Source organism: Paroedura picta, chromosome 6, assembly GCF_049243985.1.
Source record: "Paroedura picta isolate Pp20150507F chromosome 6, Ppicta_v3.0, whole genome shotgun sequence".
NCBI lineage: Eukaryota > Metazoa > Chordata > Lepidosauria > Squamata > Gekkonidae > Paroedura > Paroedura picta.
In genome coordinates, this window is record NC_135374.1 from 118,617,475 (window position 1) to 118,644,374 (window position 26,900).

Consider the following 26,900-nt stretch of genomic DNA (forward strand, 5'->3'; position numbering starts at 1 on the left):
AATTAGTATTTCTATCAGATGCCTACCCTAGCCTCTGCTTAAAAACTTCTAAGGAATGAGAATTCACCACTTCCTGAGAAAACCAGTTCCGCTGAGGAACTGCTTTAACCAGCAGCAACTTCTGGATGTTCAAGTGTTTAAAAGAGTGCCATATAGAGGATGGAGCAGAGTTGTTCTCTCTTGCCCTGGAGGGATGAATCAATAGGATGATATGAATGCTAAATAAATTCCATCTAAACATCCGGATGAAGTTCGTGACAGTTAGAGCGATTTCTCAATGGAACAGGCTTCCTCGGGAGGTGGTGGGTTCTCCATCTTTGGAGATTTTTAATCAGAGGCTAGATAGCCATCTGACGGAGAGGCTGATTCTGTGAAGGCTCAAGGGGGTGGCAGGTGACAGTGGATGAGCAATTGGGATGTGAGTGTCCTGCATAGTGCAGAGGGTTGGACTAGATGACCCTTGAGGTCCCTTCCAACTCTATGATTCTATGATTCTATGTCTCACTGAAAATTCTTTTGAATCAATTGGTTTTGGCCCAACCCTCTGGGGCAACAGAAAACAACTCTGCTCCATCCCCCATATGACAGCCTTTCAAGTACTTCACAATGGCTACCATATCACCACTTAGTTGTCTTTTCTCCAGGCTAAATAGACCAAGTTCCCTCAACCTTTCCTCATCTGACGGTCTCCAAATCCCTTATCAACTTTGTTGTTCTCCTCTGGACATGTACCAATTTGACCATGTGACCATGTGAGGTCTAAGTAGAACAGAGTAAAGCAGTCCCATCACCCACTGCGATCCAGACACTATTCTTCTTTTGAAACAGCCCCAAATCCCATTTGCCTTTTTAGGCACCAAATCACACTGCTGACTCATGTTCAGTGTATTTTCTACTAAGATCCCCAGATCCTTTTCATATATACTACTGCCAAGACAATTATCCCACATCCTATGATTATGCATTTGATTTTCCTACCTAAATACAGAACTTTACACTTAACACCATTGTAATTCAATTTAGCCCACTTCTCGAGCCTATCAAGATCATCTTGTATTCTGATTCTGTTTTCTGCTGTGTTTGCTGCCCCTCCCAGTTTAGTATCATCTGACAATTTAATAAGCACCCCATCTATTCTGGGGGAGTTTAGTGGATTCACAAAGACAAAAGTAAAACAGAAGTGTCTGGAGATAAACACAGTGACTAGAACCTCTCAGTTTAAAAGTTTAAAATCTGAAAGAAAAGCCTATTCATATCTTAAAAACTTGTAAATAACCCGGAACTGTAAAAAAATTGAATTCTTCATTCCAACTGCTGTCACCCTCAGGGTAAAATAAAATCTTTTGTTTGTTGGTTGGGAGGAAAAAACTGTTTGTGCCATTCTGACAATGGATTTCAGAAAAGAAGATTCTACACCTTCCCCAAAAGTTCCAGGGTAGAGTAAAGCCAAAAAGATATATAAACCAGAGAATTCCCACCATCCCTGGCAAAGGTCTAATTCCACAGGTCTTGTACCACATACTAATCATAATATTTGCTGTGTTTTTACAGTGTTGAGGTGTTTTTTGAGATTTCCAAAGCTGATAATCTGACCCGAAAGAGCTCAAGACATGGCCTATCCACAAAGCACCCCATTTTCTGGAGGGAAAAAACCCACAATAATTAATAACCTTGAAATGTGTCTAGTCTGAGGGTTTCAAAGAATATTACGTTTTTTGCATCTGTCGTAGGGTTTAAGTTTGACATGTTAAGATCTTCAACACAAATATCATATGTGCATTTGCAGGTTTTTGTTTGTTTGTTTTTACGCAGGGGAGTCTGTGGGCATGCCCTTTTGAGGGGGAGGGGGGAGCTTTCCCCTTCTGCCAAACAGCTGGCTGACAAAGAGGCCAAAGAAAAGCCCCTTCTCACTTACAATACTGCTGTGGCCGGCCTCACAGCTGGAAGGACTGCACAGCCAACCATGTGTGTCTCTTGCCCCCCACTCTCTCCACATTTGAGGCCTACTGCGCAAGGCCACTGTGCATCTGAAAATGGGTGCTGCTGGGGGGGGTCTTTTTGCCTCCTGTTTCATCTGCACACAACCCCGCACAGCAGGCATTTGCAGTTGAATTTTCTGTGAAAATATGAACACATGAGAAGCAATAAAATTGGGTACAATATATCACATCAGGTCTAGCTGTGATGCACAAGGAAGTTTTCATTGTGAATTAAAGGGGGGGGGGTTGCATACTGCATGGACTGTGGCTCCCCCACCTGCATCGTTTCAGAGTAAAGACACTGTAGGCGAAGCTCTGAAGATCTATGCATGAAAATTAATAAGTAAATGCCTTCATTTTATCACAATGGCAGTTGGGAGTTTGAGAAGCCAGCCATTCATTAGTCAGTTTTGTTAATGACTCTGCTGATCCTTTTAATCATGCGCAGCACAAGGACTGGGCTGCGTTTAGTTCAAAGTGCCTTTCAGGTTCCCGCATCACTCTAGGCGTGGAGAAACTTCTCCGAACGCAATGCAGCTGGAGCTAGATTTCTCAGTAAGCTAAAGATCATGTCTCGGAAATCTTCACAAAAGTGGATAAATGAAACCGTTGGGAGGATTCTGTCTCCTTCATGGCCACATTCCAAACATCTTCTGCCTGACTGGGTTGAAGGGAAGGCTCCCCCCCCTCCCCTCCCCTGGGCTGCCCATAGTGCCCTCTACAAAAGTGGCTGAAAGATATATATAAAATGGAAGAGAGGGAGGGAGGGAGGGAGGGAGGGAGGGAGGGAGGGAGGGAGGAAGGAAGGAAGGAAGGAAGGAAGGAAGGAAGAGGAGAAAGGAGGGGAAAAGGGAGAAAGGAAGAGAAGGAAGTGAGGAAAAAAAACAAGGAAGAAAGAGAAAGGGAAGACCCTCCCCCGGAAGGCTGCTGTTGGGATGCTACATGAGGGCTTCCTGGCCCAAGGGCGACATGGATGCCCCCCCCCACGGCTCCCATTGGGCCGGGAATCCCTCATGCCACCTCGCAGAAGTGGTATGAGAGCTTCCTGGCCCAAGCAGGAAAGGAAACCCCACACACACAGCTGCCGTTGGTACGGTAAGCCCTCATCCTGCTTCTACAAGGTGCCATGGGGGATTCCCGGCCCAAACTGGAAAGGGAAGACACCCCCCCCTCACACACACACACACACACACACACACATACACTTCCTGCAGCTGCTGTTGGGCTGGGAAGGTGACTGATGCAGGGGAAGGCAAAGGCATACCACTTCTGCTTAATAACTTGCCTTGAAAGCTCCTTGCTGTGGTCACCAAAATTTGGCTATAACTTGGCAACACTTTACATAAACCCACCCTCCATAGAAATTATTGGAATTTACTTCCACTTTACACTGAGGTTGCCATAAAAAGGACACTTTCGGGGAGTAACCCTCACTGAAAAAAACATGGGACTAATTTCTGAGTAGACCTGCTAAGGATTGTTCCACAATAGTGCAAGCCTAGGTAGAGTTACACCTTTCTAAGTTTGAAGGCTTAGAGAACTATAACTCTCTTTAAGATTTCACCATTAGCACTGTGGCACGAGGCACAATCTTCTGGAGGAGAAGATCCAGCGAAGATAATAGGCGTACTGAAAACTTTGTCGAAGTGGAAATTCAGGCCACCTTACTCGTTAACCTATAACATCATCTCAGCAGCAGCCCAGAGAAATTGCAGCAGATCAATAAATAAATGGAGAAAAAAATAAAACAAGGTTCAGACTCTCTGTGCAAACAGGACTTCCAACTGATAGGCCAGGCTTCATTTAATTATTTACATAACAGGTTAAAATGGGCATCTTTTACAACAAGCAACTCAGTTTATTCCCACGGTCATCCGTAATTCTTTTTCTTTGGGCTCCATTATGTTGCTGACCATGTCTTCTGGACTTTAGGCACCAGAGTTGCCAACTGAGGGCCACATCAGATATGCCCATGGACTCAAGTTATGGATGCCACTGCTATTTTAAAGTCATTTTAAACTGCTGTGAGGGCCCGATCCTAGCTGGGGCTGCAGTGTAAAGGACTTCCAATCCAAGAGAAGTGGTTTGCCATTGCTTGCCTCTGTGTCATGACCCTGCATTTCTTGGTGGACTTCCATCCAAGTATTGACCAGGACAGACCTTGCTAAACTTCTGAGATTTGATTGGATTAGGCTGGCTAGTTCAGGGCTTTTAATACATGCTAACTACAAGAACAAAGAAGGGGGTGTTCTAAAAAAATCCTTACTTATTAGTGACACAGTGTTGCCAAATGCACTAAGAATTATTCACATTTCTATGGTTTTTGCTATAGAGAATTGTTGAATTCCTAGAGTGCTATATGAAACCATGATATCATGTCACTTCTGGGTATGACCTCAGAGGAGACATAACTGTGCTGATGATCTCTGTTTCCACAGTCTCTGTACCCCAATTCTCCCACTTCAAAAGGCACCCGGCTAGAGACTGTAACTCATGCCTACTGGCTTGGCTTCCACAAATCAGAGAAAGCACTGAAATTCAGGGCAGGGTTTGGAAGCACAATGAAAGAACAATGACAGAGACCGAAATCCTAGATTGGCATAGCCTCCCAGTTTGGTTTAGGAAATCCACCATCTCCATTTGATAGGCTAGCCCTTACCCCAGCAACAGCTTCCCGAAACAGTGCAAAAGTAAACCGTCAGTATGGTATGATAGTCTGGACCAGCCATGATGAGTGGTGCATACTGGGAAACTTATCAGAGCTCTGCATATCTGAGGCAACATCTGTCATTTGAGGGGGGGGTCACACCTTTGGCATTCATTGAAAAGGAATTTTTTGAAACTGCAGGAGTCAAGAGCACTGCGCTCAGGGTTTGGAAGTGCTTTGTAAAAGAGAAACATCTCACGTGAATGCCTGAACAAGGGTTGACTTGTATTTCCTTGGAATATTGTCCAATTTATGTGCCCTTGAGGGTTGTACTAATTCAAATGGTAAGGTGACTTAAAAAAAACCCTTCCATGATGAAATAAAAACGCAAATAGTGTCAGACAGACTATAACTAATGGCAATGCCTTATAGAAAATTTTAATTATAATTCTATTTCTCATTCATACTGCAGGTATTTTTTAAGTCCCTGGAAAGAAATATATTTTTACAATCATTGTCCTTCTTTTGTTTTAAATGTTCAGAAAATTAGCAGACAGAGAGTTTGATCAAAAGGGTTCTGTTTTTTAAAGGAATGTATTGATAGCTACAGGCTTTTTGACTTCTTTTGAACATTTTGCTCTCCAGGATGCAAATTCATAGAATCATAGAATCATAGAGTTGAAAGGGACCTCTTGGCTCATCTAGTCCAACCCCCTGCACTATGCAGGACACCCACAACCCTATCGCTGACATTGTAACCTGCCACCCCCTTGAGCCTTCACAGAATCAGCTGCTCCGTCAGATGGCTATCCAGCCTCTGTTTAAAAATTTCCAAAGATGGAGAATCTACCACCTCCCATGGAATCCTGTTCCACTGAGAAACCGCTCTGTCAGGAGTTGAGCAGTAATTCCAGAAGTTCTCCAGGTCCTACCTGGAGGTGGGTATCTCTACCTGAGAGGCATCTTTGACAATTCCCCTTTCCTTCCACCCACTGGACATCCAAACCCTTGGGTCTGTGGTGACGTTGCAGTTGTTCTGTTTTTCATGTACTTCCGGAATCATTTTTGCCATTCTCAGTGCTCCTCTTCATAGAGGAAGAGCTAACAGCAGGACTCTTTCCCGCAGCAGGGATGACATTGGCCTCGCCATGGAAGGACGACAGCTTCCGCACCAGACGAGGCTTCAGAACAGCACTCCGACCCACTTTGCGCAGTGTTGTGTGTGTTGATGTCCAATTACCGGTGAAACATGGAGGGAAATGCCTTCGTTTTATTTATCAAATAACTCTGCGAACCGATACACTTGAACCTTTCCCGAGCGTTATTTGTATCATAAAGTTACAAAGGATTCCTTTCCAGCCGGTCCAGGGAAGTAATGCAATGCAGTAAAGCATGCTTGTTATGTATTGGCTGCGAGTCTCTGCAAGACTTTCTTTATATGATCATGCCTATCACATTTTCCATTTACTTTTAAGTAAACCTTAGACCTAATGCAGGTGTTAAGCACCCCAAGGGGATAATGTATTTCAGATGTGAATGCGGAGAAATAAAGTGTGCCATTGAGGAACATTGCTACTTGCAGAGCGCTATTACGGGCTGAGTTATAGGAATGCCTTTCATTCAGATATCATTACGGCCCTCAGTCTCCACTTCAGCTGAGAGCCAAAATAATAAAAAAGGAAGGGAGATGTATTCCTTTTGCAGAAGGAATCACATTTGCATTGGATTTGAAACCATTTAAAAGACGACAGTGACACGGGGGCCGACCGTGTTTTGAGAAGGAAATGTTTCAGTATATTCGTTCGTAGTCATTAATTTACAAATGTCAGGTTTTTCTCCATGGCTTTTAACCTTCTAATGAGGATTTCTTTCAATATTCTTCACTTTATCCCTTCTCTTTGGAAACATAGGGCGGATTACAATAACTGGATTTATATCTCACCACTCCCATAACCAGCTGGTGGCAGGTAACAAAGTTATAAACCCCACCATAAAATCCCTCCCCATAAAAACATAGTCCATAAAACCCCATGCACCTGACAGTGGAATAAAACGCCCTCCCCACCCCCACTCAACAGAGGCTTTAATAGGAAACAACATGTTGACCCCATTATCTCGTTGTCTTGGGGGGGGGGGATCCAGATCTTCACTACCCTAGCCTCAACCAAAGACCTGGCAGAAGAGCGACATCCTACATGCCCTGCAGAACTGCTTGAGCTCCGTCAGGACCCTCAGCTCTCCTGGGAGGTCATTCCACCAGCTTGGGGCCAGGACCGAAAGGGCCCTGGCCCAGGCTGAGGCCAGGTGATCCTCCCTTGGGCCAGGTATCTAGAGCAAATTTGCACCCACAGAGTGCCCTTTGGGAAGCATAATGAGGCAGGCGGTCCCTCAGAAAGGTCCCTCAGATAAGAGTGGAGGGGTCATAGAAGTCACTCTCTGTAGCTATTTCAGCTAGAGTGCATGGCAATTCATGGTATTTGTAAAAGTTTTGATTATTACAGCTCTATTAATTAGGCTTTTTAGCTCAGAAGGATTGTTTTGTTCAGCATCGTTTTGGAGGAAGTTAGGCAAAGAGGTGATTAAAAGCTGGCAAGGATATCATGAATGGTGGTAAGCAAGTGCATTATGAACATCACATTAATTGGATTAATCGCAAAGAGTCCCTTTTGGTGGCCTTCAATATCCTTACACAATTACAGCCGCTGATTTGTAACCAGATATATCCACCTTGCGGAGGGCCTGAAATGTGGGTAAAAACAATCATTTCCCCCCCTGCAACTGAGATGCTTTCCCTTTTCTTTCTAAACAGCCCTACAAAATATCGGAGTATTAAAATATAACTGCCAGCCTCTTTTGTTATCTCTTTATATTTCAGTGCTCCCTTGCTAAAACCCGGGCCTCTTTAAAGTGAATGTGATGTAGTGCTCCCGCACCATGCAAGGCAAGAAAAGCCAGTGTGTTCCTAATGACAGCCTCTGTTTATATGCTTTAGAATTATCCACAATCACTTCTTCTCCGGCTGTCTTCTGGATGTAACAAGGAGCAGGGGACCCGACTGACGGCTTCCCGATTCGAAGAAACAAAAGACTGTCAGTTCTCATTTGAGCTTCACAGACTGTCCCTTTGACCTATCCTAATTTGCCTTAGACTAGTGCCATGTGCTGCGAAATCTCAGTAATAACGTTGGCCAGCATTTCATCTTCTGGTTATCCAAATTGGGATAATTCTGGAAACAATTACGATGGAGGAAGCACTCCCATTAACTTCCCTGTCAGAGGGTCTCCCTCATACACTTTGTTTCTAATCAAGCCATGGAGAACACACATAAATCAACCTTTAGGTCAGGCTTACAGGCTTTCTGGGAGAGGAGACTGTTGTTTTTCTCCCCAGAGCTTGACAACTTGTCGCTTTCACTAAAGCCATGAGGAAAAGAAAACGAATAAAAGACTTTCTCCATGAGATGATGGCTTTTTCTCCAATGGAGAAAAGTCTTTCTTAGTTGAAGGACAGCTTTGTCTCCTGATGGAAAACACGAGGGCAAGAGAATGATAGGATCCAGTTTAGCAGCAGGAAGGCACAAGATCCAATCTATAATACCCACTTAAAAATGCAATTATCAAATGGTTCAATTGTATAGTTTTTAGGGTGGACTGCCAGCAGTTGGGCCTGGAATAGAATGCTACAGATAATGGTTCCCCTGGAGAAATGGTAGATTCAGAGGGTGGGCTCTATGGTATCATGTCCCTATTTAACTCCCTCTCCAAATTCCAGCACTTTCCCCAAATCTCAGGAATGCCCCATGCCAGAGTTAGCAGCCTGAATGAACGCACACGTGACAATGTTCAAATCCCTTTGTGGACATACCAGTTTTCTAACTATTATTTATGGGGCAGATGCTGAAAGAGAATAGCATCTCTGGTTCCTTAATGGGTCCTTGGCACCAGTAATATTCAGACAAGGGGCTTCCTGATCCATACTCTCTTAACTACCTTGTAGAAAAAGCAGGTGAAATCCATATTCTGTCTAGTACTGTCTTTGCCCCAAGGAGTTCAGGATAGAAAACATGATTCTACCTTTCCCATTTTATCCACACAATACTCCTCTGAGGTACAGGAGACCAGGAAAAATATGTTTGGATTGCATGGTAAATATCCTTTAAGATCAAGTCATCAGAACCTGCTCAAGATCCCTGGCCCCAAGGATATCAAACTGGACCTGGACCTTTTCAGCTCTGGCCCTGGCCGGGTGGAACACTCTTCCTGGAGAAATCAGGACCCAGTGGGATTAGAAACAGTTCTACAGGGCAGATGAAACAGAGCTGTTCTGCCAGGCCTATGGTTGAGGCTAGAAATGACATTGAAATTCTGGTCTCCCAGTCCAAAATATCAGCCAAGCTTTTATTGTATGTGGCATCTGTAAAGCCCCCACTGGGAAATTAGAGGTGATTTTAAACTGATTTGACTTCAGAATGTTTTAAATATCAATTATTGTATACTGTTTTTTACATATGTTGTAACCTGCCCAGGTCCTTCAAGGAAGGGTGGGCTGAAGACAAAATTTCGTCATTACTTATTATTATCTGAATCTTTAAAAACTTTAAAAAGCTTTAAAAAGGGATTATGGAAATGCATTGAAGACAGGTCTATCTGTGGTTACTTCAGGTTGACCAAAAGTAACCTCTGAACCCTAGTGCTAGGAGACAACAGGAGATGGCCTCAGGCTCTCTTCCCCATTGGTAGCCCTCCAGAGAAAGTGGTTGGTGGTTTTTATCTTGTCCACTAATGGAAGGCAATCCCATCAATGGAACAAGAGTTGCTCTCCTCTATCCCTCCACGGTAGTTCTAATTAGTACTCCTGGGAGACAGGGGACCAGGGCTGAATCTGCACTGAGCTTTTTATCCCCGGTGACCTCGAATTTTAAAAAGTCATCTACACATTATTTGATTTCCATTTTGATATTTAGTGCTTTCAATTTTCCTTCTGTAACATCTATGATTGATCTACGGTGATACCACCTTTGCCCCGCGATATTCAGGAGCGGATATAGCTCACTACATTTGAGAAAACTGCTCCAAAAGCCCTAGTATTTCAAGTGCAGGTGTCTGTTTTGCCAGATTAACTCCCTCCCCTGTACTTCCAATGCTGACGTAGTGAAGCAGTCTTTCACTGATTGGTCAAGGCATCAGTTCAAAGGCTGCCTCATTCCCAGTTGTCATTCATTCACAAGACTTATTTTTGCCATCACTTCTAAAGTGACTGTGCTCCAAGCCCACACTTCTATGTGCCGATTTGCCTTTTGAATTGTCTTTCCCCCCCTTTTTCTCCCACCTCCCACTTGTTCAGGAAAAGAAAAATAAGCAAACAACTTCATGCTCCATCCCCCCCCCCCACTTGCTTTGGCTGAGGAGTTTTTGTGCAATAGAGCACAATGATCTGGAAGGGCAAGCTGTGAGAATCATCTTGCTTTTCTTGATGAGGTCCAACATTGTCAAAAGCCCAAACTTGCTCTTATTCTCATATTTTTGGATGATTCTCCCCATGTCTTGAAAAACTAAAACAACAAATCAGGAACAAAAGATCTATCCTACATATTCAACTACCATGCTAGGTGGTTGTTGTTGTTGTTGTTGTTGTTATTGTTGTTGTTTTAATTTTTGCAGGGCTTTCAAGACAGAGCTGTTCCACCAGACCTATGGTTGAGGCAGACAGGATTCATAAAAATTGCTGATCTCCCAAAACCTAACTAACAATCCACCCAATCAGAACACTGCTGGAATAATGCATAGGGATGAAGTATGCAGCAAATGGCTGTGTTAGTACTTAGTGATCAGCCTTTTAAAGAATTTTATGAATGGTCATTTATATTTAGAGTTTTAGTTGTAACCCACCCTGGGCCCTTCTGGGAAGGGTGCCACAGAAATTGAAATAATAACAGCAACAATAACAATAATAGCAGAGTCTTGAACAAAGCAGGGAAATTGACTACTTTTAAAGGTGTTGCTGAATTTTACATGGATGTGAGACACAAGTCCAGGATCATGACAGAGGTAGGCAAATCACCTCTGAAAAGCTCTGCCCTTGAAAACCCTACAAGGATTTGCCATAAATTGGCTGCAACTTGATTGCACTTTCCACTTTCTGCTTGCAGAGAAAGATTCTACATTTGTGAATATGTGTACAATGGACCATAGTAAGGAGCATCTTGACCTATAGAATAGGATTACCCCATGGGAGTTGGGTGTCCCCTGCTACCAGACCCCCTTTCCCCAGCCACTGATGAGCTTGTCACAACAGGGATTTACCACCACCCAACTGTTTTCCTGGCTTTTTGTAATCCCACAAGCCACAAACCATGTTTTGCCAGTTCGTGTCCACCCCTAATTTTAGAAGTTCACCGAGTCTGAATGAGGTCTCCTCTAGTTGCCATGGCCAATCCTACCATGACCATCCTCTAGAAACCTGTCAATGGCCTGTGGTTAGATCTTCTTTTCTCATTCACCCTTGAGAAGGTTAATCTCAAGCCCATTGTGTTTCCCATGCAAACTGTTTGTGACAGCCTGGATCCACACATCCGTAAATTGAAAGGAGGGGAGCTTCCTATCACAACAAACACACACTGTGAGTAGTGTTGCCAACTTCCAGATGGAGCCTGGTGACCTCCCAGAATTACAGCTGCTTTCCAGACTGCAGCAATCAGAGAACAGATAAACAAAATGGGAAGTTTAGAGGGTAGATTTGATGGTAATATACTCCTCTCAGGTTCCTACCTTCCCAAATCCCTGTTCCCATCCTGGCTCTCTAAATCTCCAGGAATCCCCCAACCTAGAACTGAGAACCCTAAATGTGAGAACTGAGCCTCTGTCAGCCCAGAGTAGTTGCAGGATGGCGTTCCTACCTTTACATGGGGGTTGGGGGAAATGAACTCCAGCACTTAGTTATTCAAGTCTTTTTTCCCAAGGGGGAAAAATGAATGCAATGGCATTCTTTTTGTCTTCCCCTTTTTTAATGAGCTGAACAAATGTTTGAAAACATAATAAAAGATGAAGGGACTTCATGACTTGAAAAGCAAGAAGCACAATGAAGGTCTACAATGGAGTGTTAATTATTCCCTTTGCCACCATTTTTTAAAAAATAATAATAATATTCTGGAGACAAACAAGATATTGCATACAGCACAAGCCCTTAAAATGCATGTTAGGAAAGAATCAGGGACAAAAAGAATTTTTAAAAATACAGAAATCGTGCAACACAATTTAATGAAAGCTCTTATTAGCAAGGCTCCGTTCTTGGACAAATGGCATCTCATCTGGATCATGTTCCAGGAACAAATGAGAAAAAACCACACACACACACACACACGAGTAGTTGCATGAAAAAAAGAGAAAGGTCACAGTACAAACTCGGAGGGCTTATTCAGAGTGTCAATAAAAAGAAGTCAGGTAAAATTACATTGTCTGAAGTTGAGGCTTAGGATAATTCTTAAACACGATATGCAAAGCCTGCTATGCTACTGACTGTGATGGTTGCCAAAATGTCATTGGTTATGTGCCTCTTATTGAGGATTACTACTTCAAGAAACTTTAATCTGCCTAACTGGTTTGCTAAATTCTTCAATCAGGAGCAGAAAAAAATGGTTTGTGGGAGCCTATGGGTATGGAGACTGGGCATGGGTGATTTGGCTAGGATAAACTGAAAAGTAACCAAATAAATGCTGATTTGAGTACTTTTGGGACTTATTTGAGCCAAATCAAAAGTCCCATTGTTTAAACAAGAAGCCTAAATCAATGCAGCATTGATTTGTATGAATCGATTTGGAATTGCCAAGGGCCTACCAAACAGCTGACCCTGAAGTCCAGCTGTTTGGAGGCTATTTAAAAGTCTCGATGTGTATTTAAGAGGCTCAGTGTCTGCTGCCTGGGATAGGTTTGTGGGGGATGAGGGAAGGGCCGCCAAACAGCTGATCCTGGCAGATAAGCTGGTTGGGGGTTCTTTAAATGCCTCCGTCCACCAGACCCTTCAGATAAAGAAAGAAATCCTAGGTAGGATTGCCAACCTTCAGGTGGTGGCTAGAGATATCCTTGGCCTTGTTTGTCTGTATTCACCATGGCTAGTAGCCATTGGTAGACCTTTTTCAAGCTGTTTATTTATGTATCCATCACTGCATCCTCTGGCAGCAAATTCCACACGTGATATCTCTCTGTGTAAGGTGATGTTTCCTTTTGTCCATCCTGAACTTACTGCCCATCAGGTTCATTGGATGCCCTCAGGTTCTAGTAGTTTGGTAGAAGAAGAAAAGGTTGGCTGCAACTTAAAGGCACTTCACCCACACATACACAGCTGAGCCTGATACACTGGCTATGTTGCTTTGGTTAACAGGAGTGTGCCTAACCATAAGATGAAGAAGAATGACTGCTTGGTGCACTGGGTCATATTTATAGCATTAGATTTCAGAATGCATATTTCTGCCCTTGCTTTGCTGTTTCGTCTGGAAATATTATGGAACTAACGTGCTGATGGCCAAGGAACCCCGTTCTCAGCAACCACTGATGTGAAGCAACAATTCATCTACTACTTTGATTGAGAGCTGTCAGAAATCCAGCCCTTCTGACATGCCACAATTAAAATAATGCTTGAAGTAGGGCTTTGGAGTCTTAGACGGAGTGAAGCCTATAATCCATCCTAGGAAATGTGCATTTAATTGCCAGAAATTAGAATCAGAAGTTATTCATTCTTCGGGAAGAGCACCTAATCAAAGAAACACATAAACCCAGAGCTCCGATGGTGAGATATGAGGCAGGTCATACATTTCAGACTTAATCCACTTCCTCAACGCATTCCATTAATGAAACTTGCCAGCATGGGATGAGAATAAAATACTGGTTTCTCAAAATTACAGCGAAAGAAATTACAGCTTTCAGAGCTAAACCTGTAAACATCTGAGAGGTTCCCTTAGGGTGTGTTTTTTCCAGTTAGCATCAATTATTGGTATGGTTAAGCAATGCGAGATTTTTTTAAAAAAAATTGAACATAGATATATGTACAGTTGCTTGCCTGGTATTTTGCAATCTCATGACACTCACCTGGAATTAACCCAATGAAACAAAATGGATTTTTGGGACAGGAATGGAGAAGCAACAGCTTCTCCAGCACTCAATGGCAATACTGAGCTCCCGGGTGAGCTGCGGGCCCTGCGGGATTCACCAGCTTTCCGCAAGGCCTGCAAGACGCAGCTCTTCCGCCAGGCCTATGGTTGAGGCCGGGGTCAGCAAATGAGTGCCAGCATTCCCCCCCCCCCCGGACCTAGATCTCCTCCCCACCCTCCCTGCCGCTCTGATAGCAGGGGTGGGAATAATGAGAGCTTCCGCCATGTTGGGATTGTTTTTAAAGTCTTTTAATGGGTATTTTAATGGGGATAGGACTATTGTGACCTGCCACGAGCCTATAGGGAGTGGCGGGAAATAAATCTAATAAATAAATAAATAAATAATAATAATAATAATATTACTTTACACAGAGAGCAATTAAAATGTGGAATTCACTGCCAGAGAAGGTAGCGTTGGCCACAGGGATAAACAGCTTGAAAAGGGGATGCAATTGGTTCATGGAGAAGAAATCTATCAATGGTGATTAGCCATGGTGACTGAGGGGAACCTCCACATTCCGAGGAACTAAACCTCTGAATTCTGGATCCAATGTCATGTATTATAGTAAAGTTCCCCAAAATTGGCAAACTCTGAACTGTATGCAAAAAGTTTCAGTAGTTTATTTAAGGAAAGAACTTACAGAGACACAGCATCACAGAAGAGCCCTGCAATGCTTTAGACAAAAACTTTGGGATTCAAACTACACATTAGAGAGAGAAATTCTTGCCCAACGATACATTATTAGTTTACAAAGAACAGGTCATATTGTCAAAGGGAAACACAGATCACCTCTACGTACAAAATAATGGTCTGGTAGGCCATCTGGCTCTTTAGCATGGGGACATATGGGGGAGGGGGCGGGCGAGGACTAAGAATTCTCCACAGAGAATTCTGGGACTTCGGTCAAGCAGAACACAAAATGGAAAGGAGCCAGGGACTACATGACAGCTAGGAGGCAACAAACATCTTTAGGATGCTTTAGGATGCTGTGGGCTGATCCTGCGTTGAGCAGGGGGTTGGACTAGATGGCCTGTGTGGCCCCTTCCAACTCTATGATTCTACGATTCTATCAGGAAAGGCCTCAACCTCCGTGCCCTGTTGTCAGCCATCCAGAGGAACTGGCTAGAGAGAGGAGGTCGGACAAGATAGACTTTTGGTCACTTCTTATGATCTTAGAGCATCTGCTTGGAATGCAGAAAGCCCCAAGTTCAATCCCCAGCATCTACATTTGGAAGGACCAAGCAGTAGGTGGTACGAAAGTCCTGTGCCTGAGGCCCTAGGTCAGTTGTTCTCAACCTTTTAACCATTGAGAAGCCCCTGAAACATTCTTCAGGCTTCAAGAAACCCCAGAATTGGCACAATCATGCTACATGGTTAGGAAGCATAGCTGTGAGAAGAGGGAGGAAAAGATGCCTGTATCCAATTGAAGAAAGAAGAATGGGTCAGCTGAATATGAACATGAAGATCTGGATGTCTTTTCTTGGTGAATTCTTGACTATTCTGAAGCTTATTGTTTTTTAAGGGTATAGATTGACTAAGAAAGTGAGCTATATGGATCACCGTCCTAACCTGGATGGCCTAGGCTAGCCCAATCTTGTCAGATCTCAGATGCTAAGCAGGGTCAGCCCTGGTTAGTAAGTGGATGGGAAACCACCAAGGAAGACCAGGGTCATTCTGAAGAGGCAGGTGAAGGCAAACCACCTCCGAATGTCTCTTGTTTAGAAAACCCTTCAGGGTCTCCCTGAATTGTCTGTGACGTTGGCACACCCCACCACCATCATGGAGGAGAAAACACTGTACTTCTGTCCTGCAAAACGTATTTCAGTCAGTGTTATAAATTGCCAGAGAAATGAAGTGTTTTGTGTACAGGCCCCATTGGGTTTAGTTTATCTCTTCCTTTGGAACCACAACCACAACGACATTGCAGTGCACAGAACTCCTTCCCCCATGGAAACATGGTGCTGGATCTTTATACTTGGCCAGTGTTATAATGGTAGTTGATTTATTTATTTATGAAACTGCATACCTCCCTTCCTGTGTGGGCAAGGGTTTTTATGCCTTCGCATACATGCTGAAAGTGGTAATTAACATGGTTTTAAAATATGTTGTTAGTATGTACCTTTAAGTTTGCTAGCCACACTGGTGGCCCTTGTGAGGGTAGAAAGGCAAGACATGCATTTTCTATATCTGTTCCACGTAACATGTTTGTGGTAAGGCCTTGGAAAAGGAGCATGTTTCATGGCTAAAGCACCACTCAGCGCTTGACATCCTCCCAGGGAGATGGCCCATAGGGCTTGCAAGGCAAAAGACGAACTGAGGTGTTTGCCATTGCTTGCCTCTTTGTAGCAACCCTTGCCTGCTTAGTGGTCTCCCACCCAAGTATTAAAAATCCTCACTGCTATTTTTCTCCTGTGATCTGATGAGATCAAGTTAGCCTGAGCTATTCAGGTCAGGGCAGTTTGATTTAGATGTATACATTTTAAATGGCATCTATATTGCACATTGTCAAAGAAAATGCAGTAAACAGCTGACATACTAATAGTCGACCAATTTACCAATGTATAAATTGATCCTTTGACTAACCTAATGTACCTGATACAAAAAATGCATTCATCATCTGAGCAGTGGGGTGGAGACAGAAGAAGGCGATAATAAATTATTGTAGCCACTCTGGAATTCCCTTAAGAAATAACTTGTTAAAGTATCAGCTACTGCTTAATATTCATTGTCAAAATAAGTGTACCTTGTTTATGCAACAATAATACCTTGCTAACTAACCACTCACAACGAAGCTGCACTTGAAAATCTTCCACTCCAGGCTACCCAGCTGTTATGATGCAATTTCATCCATACTTTTCGCAGCGCCCTTAATGAACAGATATCATCAAGAATTCATTTAATCAAGAACAAAAAAGGGTTTATCCTGTTTGTTCCAAAATGTTTTCTCCTGTCCATGGACTTCTTCTGGGTGGTGGTGGTGGTGGTGGTTGCTGTTGTTGTTGTTGTTGTTATTATTATTATGGGTTTCACAACAGTAGATAGGTAGGTAAAACAATCAATAAAACAAAACAAGTACTAAAATTAACAATTGTTTATTAACAATTATCAACTATCTTCCATCTGTCCTGCAAGGTTGGTAGTATGTACCAGCAGGGAGAGGAGTTTCCCCAAAAGGATCCCAAAAGTTATTTCACCACTTTTCTAATTATACTACATCAGTTTTCTGGCCTGATTGTTAGAAGAGTTCAGCTAGCTTGTGTCCAGAGTTGATGTAGGAGGAGATTTGGATGGGGTAACTCATTGATGGCCGAAAGTGCCCATAAGTTGCAGCCAATGTATGGTGACACCATAGGGTTCAAGGCAAGAGACCAGGGGTAGTCAAACTGCGGCCCTCCAGATGTCCATGGACTACAATTCTCATGACTACCCTTGCAAGAGACCTTCAGAGTCTACCTCTGCAAAACAAGCATGGACATCCTTGTTGGTCTCCCAGCCCAGTACTAACCAGAGCTGGCCTAGCTTCCCTTCCAACATCTGACAAGATCAGTCAAGCTTGGGGCACTTAGGTCAGGGCAAGAAGTAGACCAAAGGATCCCACAATGGTGTAGTGAACTTCTTCTGAGAAGGTAAAGGTAAAGGTAAAGGTATTCCCTGTGCAAGCACCGAGTCATGTCTGACCCTTGGGGTGACGCCCTCCAGCGTTTTCATGGCAGACTCAATACGGGGTGGTTTGCCAGTGCCTTCCCCAGTCATTACCGTTTACCCCCCAGCAAGCTGGGTACTCATTTTACCGACCTCGGAAGGATGGAAGGCTGAGTCAACCTTGAGCCGGCTGCTGGGAATGAACTCCCAGCCTTATGGGCAAAGCTTTCAGACGGCTGCCTTACCACTCTGCGCCACAAGAGGCTCCTTCTTCTGAGAAGACAAGGGTTTAAATGTCTCAGAGAGACTTAACTACACATTGTTGTTAGGTGCGAAGTCATATCCGACCCATCGCGACCCCATGGACAATGATCCTCCAGGCCTTCCTGTCCTCTAACATTCCCTGGAGTCATAGAATATCATAGATATCATAGAATATCATAGAATCATAGAGTTGGAAGGGGCCATACAGGCCATCTAGTCCAACCCCCTGCTCAACGCAGGATCAGCCCTAAGCATCCTAAAGCATCCAAGAAAAGTGTGTATCCAACCTTTGCTTGAAGACTGCCAGTGAGGGGGAGCTCACCACCTCCTTAGGCAGCCTATTCCACTGCTGAACTACTCTGACTGTGAAAAACTTTTTCCTGATATCTAGCCTATATCGTTGTACTTGAAGTTTAAACCCATTACTGCGTGTCCTCTCCTCTGCAGCCAACAGAAACAGCATCCTGCCCTCCTCCAAGTGACAACCTTTCAAATACTTAAAGAGGGCTATCATGTCCCCTCTCAACCTCCTTTTCTCCAAGCTGAACATTCCCAAGTCCCTCAACCTATCTTCATAGGGCTTGGTCCCTTGGCCCCAGATCATCTTCGTCGCTCTCCTCTGTACCCTTTCAATTTTATCTACGTCCTTCTTGAAGTGAGGCCTCCAGAACTGCACACAGTACTCCAAGTGTGGTCTGACCAGTGCCGTATACAATGGGACTATGACATCTTGTGATTTTGATGTGATGCCTCTGTTGATACAGCCCAAAACGGCATTTGCCTTTTTTACCGCTGCATCACACTGCCTGCTCATGTTTAGTTTACAATCCACAAGTACCCCAAGGTCTCGTTCACACACAGTGTTACCTAGAAGCATATCCCCCATCCAGTAGGCATGCTTTTCATTTTTCTGACCCAGATGCAGAACTTTACACTTATCTTTATTAAATTGCATCTTGTTCTCATTTGCCCATTTTTCCATTGTGTTCAGATCTCGTTGAACTCTGTCTCTATCTTCCGGAGTATTTGCCAGTCCTCCCAATTTGGTGTCATCTGCAAACTTGATGAGTAGTCCCTCCACCCCCTCATCTAGATCATTAATAAATATGTTAAAAAGTACCGGGCCAAGCACTGAGCCCTGAGGTACCCCGCTACCCACCTCTCTCCAGTCTGATGAAACACCATTGACAACAACTCTTTGAGTGCGGTTCTCTAACCAATTCCCTATCCACCTGACTATCTGAAAATCCAGATTGCAGTCCTTCAATTTATCCATCAGAACATCATGGGAAACCTTGTCAAAAGCTTTACTAAAATCCAAGTAAATGACATCAACTGAATTTCCCCGATCCAGCAAACCTGTTACTTGGTCAAAAAAGGAAACCAGGTTGGTCTGGCAGGACCTGTTGGAGACAAATCCATGCTGACTTCCTTGGATCACCAAATTGTCCTCCAGATGTTTGCAGATCGCTCCCTTTAATATCTGCTCCATTATCTTCCCCACAACAGAGGTCAGACTCACTGGTCTGTAGTTTCCCGGGTCATCCTTCCTCCCTTTTTTGAAGATCGGAATAACATTTGCTCCCTTCCAGTCCTCCGGGACATCTCCAGTCCTTAAAGAGGTTCCGAAGATGATGGACAAGGGCTGTGCAAGTTCTCTGGAAAGTTCTTTGAGTACTCTCGGGTGCATTTCATCCGGACCAGGGGATTTGAACTCATCCAGTACAGCTAAATGCCTCTCGACAACCTCTCTATCCATGTTAACCTGCCACCCAGACACTGTCCTTTGGCTATGGCCATCTCTAGATGTGCCTAAACACTTTGACCTGTGGGAAAAAACAGATGTAAAATAGGCACTAAGCCTTTCTGCTTTCTCTGCATCTTCCGTTAGAGTTTGTCCATCCGCACCCAACAGTGGGCCTATTGCCTCCTTTACTTTACATTTGCTCCTCACATAACTGAAAAATCTTTTCTTGTTACAATGGGCTTCCCTGGCTAATCTTAGCTCACTCTCAGCTTTGGCCTTTCTGATGATTGATCTACAATGCCTAGTAACCTGTAGGTACTCTTCTTTAGAGCTCTGTCCTTCCCTCCATTTCCTGAACATTTTCATTTTCTTTCTTAGTTCCTCTTGAAGTTCTCTGTTCATCCAAATAGGCTTCTTAGAGCTCCTGCAGTGTTTTCGTCTTTCTGGGATAGTCATTGATTGAGCATGCAATAGCTCCTGTTTGAGTAGCGCCCACCCTTCACATGCTCCCTTCCCTTCCAGCATTCTCGTCCATGGTATGACACTTATCATGTCTCTGAGTTTATTAAAGTTTGCCCTACGAAAATCCAACATCCGCGTCTGGCTACAAGCTTCCTTGGCTCCCCATCTCAAAAGGAATTCTATGAGGACATGGTCACTTCCCCCTAGGGTCCCCACCTCCTTCACCTCATCCACCAACTCTTGCCTGTTGGTCAGTATTAAGTCCAGTATGGCTGAACCTCTTGTGGGTTCATCTACCATTTGATAAATGAAATTGTCAGCCAGGCAGGTCAGAAAGTTGCATGACTAAGGACGCTTCGCAGAGTTTGTTTCCCAGCACACATCTGGGAAATTGATGTCACCTATGATGACAAGGTCCTGCCGCTTGGATATTTTCTCAAGCTGCTCACAAAGTGCAGCATCCACATCCTCTCGTTGGTCAGGCGGTCGGTAGCAGACACAAACCACCACACTGTTTGTTTTCCCCTCGCTTATTTTCATCCAGATGCTTTCCACTGTAGATATGCTCTCCTCCACTAGAATTTCCTGACAGGTAAGCCCTTTCCTCACATACAGTGCCACTCCTCCACCTCTTCGATCTATTCTGTTTTTTCTGAACAGTTCATATCCATCCACCATTACATTCCAGTCATGAGAATCATTCCACCAAGTTTCTGTGATGCCTACTAGATCATACCTTTCCATCAGCATGAGAAGTTCCAGCTCTTCCTTTTTATTGCCCATGCTTCGGGCGTTAGTATAAAGACATCTGAATCCTTTTACTTTTGGTTCCCTATGAGCTGGCCTTGCCGGTTGGGCTGCCAGTTGTCTGAGTCCATTTAAGTTTGCACCTATTGCTTCAGTGACTCCATCCAGCCACCTCATTCTCTGTCGTCCCCTTCTTCTTTTGCCCTCGATCGTTCCCAGCATTAGGCTCTTCTCCAGGGAGTCCTTCCTTCTCATGAGGTGGCCAAAGTATTTGAGTTTCATCTTCAGGATCTGGCCTTCTAAAGAGCAGTCAGGGCTGATCTCCTCTAGGACTGACCGGTTTGTTCACCTTGCAGTCCAAGGGACTCACAAGAGTCTTCTCCAGCACCAGAGTTCAAAAACCTCAATTCTTTGACGCTCAGCCTTCCTTATGGTCCAACTTTCGCAGCCCTACATTTCAACTGGGAATACCATAGCCATGACTAAACGCACTTTTGTCGGCAGGGTGATGTCTCTGCTTTTTAGGATGCTGTCTAGATTTGCCATAGCTTTCCTCCCCAGGAGCAAGCGTCTTTTAATTTCTTTGCTGCAGTCCCCATCTACAGTGATCTTGGAGCCCAGGAAAATAAAATCTGTCACTATCTCATATCATTTTGCCTTTTGAACTTGTCCATTGGGTTTTCATGACAAAGATACTGGAGTGGTTTGCCATTTCCTTCTCCAGTGACTACACATTACACTGTTCCAAACTATTTAAAGCCATTGAGAGTTGGGAAAGTGAAAACTCTTCTGCATTTCAGAAGTGGAAACAGCTGGGGCAGGGTTAGAAACCTCCATAAAGGCCTTATATGGCCAGACTTCAGGGATCAGTTCCCCTGGAAACTATGGCAGTTCCTCTGTAGAGCATCATAACCATGCTCAATCCCTGCATTCTTTCCTCCCCAGACTCTACCACCAAATATCCAGGAATTTGCAAATTCAGAGATGGCATCCCTAGCTAGGGGTGAGGCTGTTCTCAGCCAAATGCAGCTTATAATCACTTTGCCTTCTTCTCCCCACAACAGACACCCTATGAGGTAGATAAGATGGATTGAGTTCTGGGACAATGTAACTAGCCCAAGGTCACCCTGTTGGCTGCATGTGGACAAGGAATGGGGAATTGTTGGGACTTTGGGACTAGACTTGGTCCTACAGAAAAAATAGAGCTGCATTTGAAGTTAATGGTTACCTTCTTGTGGATGAGATACAGATCCAGACTCACAGCACTTTGAGGTTTAAAAGGAATAATCTTTACTGGAAAGATCATAAATGGATATATTTCATTTTCATCTGCTTCAGCCTCCTTACTGAAGCAGTGCACCGAAGCTTAGACAGTAGTTACAAAGAAAACACATTGCAATCTCCTGTGGCTGGTTTTGCAATCAGGACTACATGCCCACACATCAGCAGATGGAGAGATCTAAGAGCTTAATGGAGAACTGCTTCCTCCTCACTAGCAGAAGACCTTTCTCTTCCTGAAGAAGGAGAAAGTACATGGTGGCCCCGCTTAAACAAATGGAATCCCAGCCATGTTCTTGATATTTTTTCACCGCAATCCCAGCTGTGACCATCCAGTGTCACTAGAAGAAGAAGAGTTAGTTCTTATATGCCGCTTTTCCCTACCCAAAGGAGGCTCAAGGCGGCTTACAGTCACCTTCCCATTCCTCTCCCCACGACAGACACCCTATGGGATGGGTAAGGCTGTGAGAGCCCTGATATCACTGCCCGGTCAGAACAGTTTTATCAGTGCCGTGGCGAGCCCAAGGTCACTCAGCTGGCTGCATGTGGGGGAGCGCAGAATCGAACCTGGCATGCCAGATTAGAAGTCCACACTCCTAACCAATACACCAAACCACTACACCAAACCACTAGAGAGCACATGGGTACAACCTAGCAGCAAAACAGCTTTAGCACCACAGAGCTGACTTCATCAAATTACTTGCTGACTGCAATTCCAACAGGAATCAAACCTGGTTCTCCAGACCTGGCCACTCCTCTTAACCACTACACTAAGCTGTGTCTCAAGTGCCCACTTGCCCTGTGACACAGCTAGGAGAACAGAACTGGGTTGTTTGGAGATCGATTGTAAGAGCAGGAGATCTCCAGGCACTGGCTGGAGGTTAGCAACCCTAGGTTCAGCACCAAAGAAAGACTATCCCTACTCACTCAGGCCAATAACTGACTGGATTGGGTGAACACCCTTTATTCTTAGACGCCTCAGAGGAGAGCCAGCTTGGTGTAGTAGCTATAAGCAGGGGCCAGTCTGGCTCTCTCTCGTGGGAGTGTGGCTAAGTTTGGCCAATGAAAAGAGGGCTGCCTTAAATACCATCTCTCCATTATCAAGGGGCATGAAGGGGTCCGAGGGACATGAGTTATCCCCCCATGTTAGGGGAGAGTTGGCCAAAATTGTCCCTGGCTTCCATTCAGGGTGATCGTCAAGGTTAATTCTCGAGTGGAGTTTTGATGGTTCTCTAAGGGTGCCTTTGTGCTTTTATGTCCTCACAGATGCAAATGCTGCATGCTGCGTATCACTTTTTATAGCAATAAAGTAATTACTTTTCAGAAATGATTCATTATATTGGGCAAAATGCTAATTTTCAGTGCCAGAGGATATACCGATAACTGGCGACAACATTGAGATGCACGGAGAAGGGATGGGCACCTTTAAATGTCACCTGAGTAATTTGAAACACTGGGCTGGTTGTTCCATTAAAAAAAAAATCAGCCTTGAAAAGCTGGTCTGAATGCATTATCATAATTCTCTGCAGTCATTCAGAGACGTCTTGGAGATTTCCACAAACTATTGCTAAAAAAATCCCCTACTTTTACTGAATTCCCAGCACTGAAGTAATTTGGTGGCTGTTCTGACTAATGATGAACAAACTCTCTTCGTCTCACTTTGATTTTTGCTTCCTCTTTTGCAAATATTATCTGTAATCTTCTCTTTTTTAAAATTGTGAAGTCCTTTTTTGAGAGAGACAGAGAGAGAGCAAGAGAGCCTTTGCAGTGCACTAAAGCTACGGATGTGCGTGGATAAATTTTTCATTATAATCTTGGATCTGGGATGTCCGTGGGGGGGGGGGGTATCTTTACTGTGATTGCTGGTTTTCAAGCAGGACATTCAAATCCATCATATTTTGGGTTTTGTTTTGCTTCGTGGTTCTAGGTCCCAGGTTTTCAGGACCAATATTTTCCATCTGTGTGTCAGCACTGTTTTTATTTATTTTATCTATTTGCCACCCAATGAGCCTCTTGTGGCTCAGAGTAGTAAGGCAGCGACATGCTATCTGAAGCTCTGACCATGAGGCTGGGAGTTCGATCCCAGCAGGCGGCTCAAGGTTGACTCAGCCTTCCCTCCTTCCGAGGTCGGTAAAAGGAGTACCCAGCTTGCTGGGGGATAAACGGTAATGACTGGGGAAGGCACTGGCAAACCACCCCGTACTGAGTCTGCCATGAAAACGCTAGAGGGCGTCACCCGCAAGGGTTAGACATGATCTGGTGCTTGCACAGGGGATACCTTTACCTTTACCTTTATATGCCATCCTTCCAGTGAACCCAGCTCACCTTAAATAACACAACACTACAAATTAAAAGTTAGCAACAATTTAAAACAATGTATACCATTAAAACCTATAGTTAGCTTCAGCATCAGTCATAGGGTTGATTATACTACAATCCATTTTATGGATCTAATTCCAGTCTAAGATGTTGTGTGTGTGCGTGGGGGGGGGGTGGTTCATGGAGGGACCCATCAGATGTTATAGGACCGCATATCCGAACCAAAAGCTTGGTGGATGAGCTCTGTCTTGCAGGCACTGCAGAATTGTGCTAGCTCCATCAGGGCCCAGATCTCCTTTCATTCCACCAAGTGGAAGCCTGGACTGAAAACATCCTGGCCCTGGTTGAAGCCAAATGGCCAGGATGTTTTCAGTCCAGGCTTCCACTTGGTGGAATGAGCTCCCAGAGGAGATCCGGACCCTGATGGAGCTAGCACAATTCTTGGGGCTTCCTTGGGGCTAGGTACTACCAGTCATTTGGTGTTGGTAGAGGGGAGTGTTTTGCAGGGGGGATAGGCAGAGCAGCAGTCCCTCCAGTATGCTGGACCAAAGACCACAAATCACCTTAAACCTGATCCACAATTCAACCGGGTTTTAAAGATTATGGTACCAAATTTGTACAGAACATCATCCTCTCTCTAATCCATGAACCCCCAATATGTCTTGCATGGTTTCTGTGATGAATGAGGGTGCCATGGCAACCGTCAATGTCTTTTCTGGTGCCCACTAAGGTTTTTTTAAGGAAGTGACCGGGTTTTTGCCCAGCAAGGCTTTCAGTTGACTATTGGATTCAATAGGCTGTGCAGATTTTGTTTAAGAAATGGAACTTTGGCAGCCACATAACGATACGGACTGTTTTACTGAAGCTTAAGCTGCAGCTGGCTCCTCCCCTTGTGGCAGCCCATCCTGCCCTGTCAGAGGTGTCTGAGGCTCAGATAGGTTGAGGACCTATTATCTAAGTTAGGGGTAGTCAAACTGGTCCTCCAGATGTCCATGGACTACAATTCCCAGGAGCCCCTGCCAGCTAATTGTAGTCCATGGACATCTGGAGGGCCGCAGTTTGACTACCCCTGGTCTAAGTTATCATAGAAGGACTTGAGATTTAGAACTCCTCCCAATTCAAACATTATTGTTATTGCTATTTCTATTACTATAGCTATTGCTATTTCGATTTATAGCCCACCATTCCCCTCAGGCTCGTGGCAGGTAACAACACATAAAAATCCATAAAACCCATAATTAGCGGCTCGGCTTAAGCCGAGGCCGCCATGGTCGCGGCGGGTGGGGCGGGCGGGAAAAAACGCTCAGGAGGGAGAGGGAGCGAGCGCACGTGCTGCCAAAGGCGGCGTGGTGCGCTGTGATAGGCTGAGGAGGGTCAGCGCAGGCGCAGGAGAGTGCCTCGTGCTGTTCTGGCCCTCTTCGGCTGGGTCGCGAACGGGATCAGACGCGTCCCGCGGAGCTCCGCTCAATTAAGAAAAAAAAAAAGCGGCGGAGCGGCGGCAGGAGCCGAGGCGGAGGCCGGAGCTTAGCAGACGCTTACCAGGGCATCGGGGTCTGCCGGCTCCGTGAGACTCCGGGGGGGGGTTCCCCTCCGTTAGGCGGCGCACGTGGCAAGGCTGAGGGCGACCGGGCACAGCCCAGTCGGAGAGCACCCAGGCTTAAATTACTCCCCCCAACTCACGAGAACAGCGGCAGGATGGGGCCGAAAAGGGCGGAGAGCTGCGGGAGGCAAGGAGTGGGGGAGCAGCCGGGGTTGGCTGCATCGGCCACGGCAGGCGGGTGGGGCAACGGGCGAGCGCCCTGTGGGCTCGCGAGACCTGGGCTGGGGCGGTGCCGGCTTGGAGGGGCCGGAGCGGGTCCTCAGGCACCCGGGGGGGTGAACCCAGTACCCTGCAGGTGCGCAAGGGAGTGGGCCCCATCGAGGACTCTGGTGGCAGGAGGGGACATGGCACACAGTCAACGGGACAGGCGCAGCAAGGCAGGGGGCACCCGCAGGGCCAGCGGCGGCAGGACGAGGGCCCAGCAGCTCAGGAGCTCCAGCTCGGAGGGCACCCCAACGCTGGACGAGCCCCGCCTGGCCACCATCAGGCGGCAGGGGCGGCAGCGGAGGGCTCCTGATTCCAGGGGCTTGGGGCTCGGGAAGGCCTCGTCTTCAGAAAGGGAAGGGATCACCCCCCCACCAAAAAAGAAGCAGGTCATCCCAGGCTCTGGCCGAAAAGGGGTCCGGGCCAGCAGGTGAGGCAGAGGCCGTGGCTCAGGGGGAGTGGACCCATCACAGGCCAGAGATGCCTCCGATTCTGACTCTGTGCTTTTTTGGAGAGGTTACTCTCGGACTGTGGCTGAAATGTCTCGGGCAGGTGCAGCAGGGAGCCGATCTTCAACCTCCAGATCACGGTCGCAAAGCCGAGCCAGCTCCAGCAGCTCCCAAGCAGATGTGGAGGAATACAGGGAGCAAAGAGAGACAGGCACCGGAGGCACAAGAGGGGTTCCGGCCTGAGACGAAGGGGCTCCCGACTCAGCAAGTCATCCTCGGGTGAGACTTTGTCCAAGGATGATGGTGATGACATTCACGAGGAAGGGAAGTATTGGCTAGAGGCGGCCTTCGTGCCTGGCCTTCCTTCATGGTTAAGGAGACGTAGGGAGGCCGCCAGTGCCTTGCTGGCATCCGTGGAA

The 26,900-nt window shown here is 45.4% G+C and overlaps 1 protein-coding gene across 1 annotated transcript in view; it reads right to left on the minus strand.

Annotated features, from left to right (window-relative positions):
• Nucleotides 1-25,871, minus strand: part of LOC143840834 (uncharacterized) — a 171,893-nt gene extending 146,022 nt beyond the window's left edge. Inside the window, exon 1 of the mRNA XM_077344306.1 lies at nucleotides 25,768-25,871. The gene's annotated coding sequence lies outside the window, so the exon portion shown is untranslated. The remainder of the gene's footprint in view (nucleotides 1-25,767) is intronic.
• Between the last annotated feature and the right edge of the window lie 1,029 nt (nucleotides 25,872-26,900).